A 2,264-nucleotide genomic window follows, 5' to 3' on the forward strand; every position below is an offset into this window, starting at 1 on the left:
TGCTTGTTTTATCCCATACATTAAAAATAAAATAAATTTAAAAATGTTTAAATAGTTTACAATATGCATGAATGACACAATAACAGCATTATCAAGAGTACACAATATTGGGACAGCTAGATGGTACAGTGAATAGAGCACTGGCCCTGGAGTCAGGAGGACCTGAGTTCAAATCTGACCTCAGACACTTGAAACACTTAGTAGCTGTGTGACCTTGGGCAAGTTACTTAACCCCAATTGCCCTTAACTTCACCTCTCCAAAAATAAAAGAGTACATAATAAGGGTGCTATGGAGAGTGAAATGAAAACACCTATCTGAAAAATAGTATTTATTCATAATTTAAAAACCAAAAACTAGAAGCACCTTAAGCATATAAAGATTAGGAAATGACTGAAAATAATGAGATACATGAAAACAATGGAATGCTACCACATTATGAGAAATAATAAATATTAAGAATCCAAAGAAAAATAAGAAGGCTGCAGCCTGAGGGAAGAAGGGAAGAAGATGGCAGCCTCCTCTGTATGCCAGGTCAGCAGTGCCTCGGCTTAGGCTGTTTTGCACGCCCGAGGGTCGCCTTCTCTATTAAAGCTTCCCACAACTCATAGTGCAGCTACCTTTGTTCAGACTCTCCAGAACATTCCAGCAACCCAGGTCACTATGTTGGACAATAGGCTCCAGGTGGCTTCTGAGGACTCCAGCCGACATACCTGTACAGTGGGAGTTTGGATAGATGTTGGCAGCTGCTATGAAAATGAAAACAACAATGGAGCTAGCTACTTTGTGGAGGACTTGGCATTCAAGGGTACAAAGAAGTGTCCTGGGAAAGCATATTGGAAGCATAGAGAGGACGAGTGCCCATCTAAATGCTTATAGCACTCGGGAACACACTGCATACTATATCAAAGCACTGAGGAAAGACCTTCCTAAAGCTGCTGAAATCTTGGGTGACTGTGCAGAGCTGCGGCTTGGAGGACTCTCAGATTGAGAAGGAGTGAAATGTGATTTTTCAAGAAATGCAGAAGAATAACAACTCCTTGTGGGATGTGGTATTGGACTATCTTCATGCCACTGCTTACCAAGGCACTCCCTTTGCCCAGGCTGTGGAAGGACTCAGTGAGAATGCCAAGAAACTGTCCAGGCAAGACTTGGCTGAGTTTATTGATATTTTCCACAAGGCCCCTTGCATGGTGCTGGATGCTGCAGGAGGTGTGGAACACAAGCAGCTAGTGGACCTTGCTCAGAAGCATTTTGGCAGTGTCCCCATGGCATACGCTGAGGATGCTGTGCCTCTCCCTTCACCCTGCTGCTTCACAGGCAGTGAGATCCGTCACCAGGATGATGCTATGCCTCTCGCGCATGTGGCTATGGCAGTTGAGGGCCCAGGCTGGGCCAGCCCTGATAATATGGCACTCTCAGTAGCCAACTCAATCATTGGTCACTATGACTGTACCTATGGAGGGGGCGTGCACCAGTCGAGTCCATTGGCATCTGTTTCTGTGGCAAACAAGCTCTGCCAGAGATTCCAGACTTTCAACATCTGCTACTCAGAAACTGGCTTGTTTGGCATACATTTTGTCACTGAGAAAATGAACATAGATGATATGGTATTCTTCCTTTGGGGCCAGTGGATGCGTCTGTGTACCAGTGCCACTGAAAGTGAAGTGATGAGTGGTAAAAACATCCTGAGAAATGCTTTGGTGTATCATCTGGATGGTACCACCCCTGTGTGTGAAGACATTGGAGGTAGCCTTCTCACTTATGGCCACCACATACCTTTATCTGAATGGGAGAGCTGGATTTCGGAGATTGATGCTAGTGTTCGAGAAATCTGCTCCAAATACCTGTATGACCAGTGCCCTGCAGTGGCTGCAGTGGGTCCCATCGACCAACTCCCTGACTACAACTGGATCCGCAGTGGCATGTTCTGGCTGAGGTTTTAGGGGCCACACCTATTTGAGGGTGGGAGCTGTGAGATCCAGGTCCCTGGAGGTTCTCTGCTCAGAAAATAACTCCCTCCAAACACCTCTGTCTGGTAATAGCCACCCAGTTTCTTGGGTGAGCAGTACTGTCTCAGACCATGTTTAAATAAAAGTAATTTAACTTGGAAAAAAAAAGAAAAAGAAGAAGGCTTCTATAATTGGGGAGTAGCCAATGTAGGCAGTAGAAAGCAAGGTGTAGGATTTTGTACCTAGGACCTAAAATGTGACTTACCAATTTGTCATGCAATAATAAATTTGGAAGCTTAAACACATCTTTGATA

General features: G+C 44.7%; 1 pseudogene; it reads left to right on the forward strand.

Annotated features, from left to right (window-relative positions):
• The first annotated feature begins 508 nt into the window (after window positions 1-508).
• LOC138174256 (cytochrome b-c1 complex subunit 1, mitochondrial pseudogene) lies at window positions 509-2,003 on the forward strand (annotated as a pseudogene).
• Window positions 2,004-2,264: the final 261 nt, after the last annotated feature.

Source organism: Petaurus breviceps, unplaced genomic scaffold (genome assembly GCF_028583685.1).
Source record: "Petaurus breviceps papuanus isolate PSGF00001 unplaced genomic scaffold, PetGlider_PUasm1.0 688, whole genome shotgun sequence".
Taxonomy (NCBI): Eukaryota; Metazoa; Chordata; class Mammalia; order Diprotodontia; family Petauridae; genus Petaurus; species Petaurus breviceps.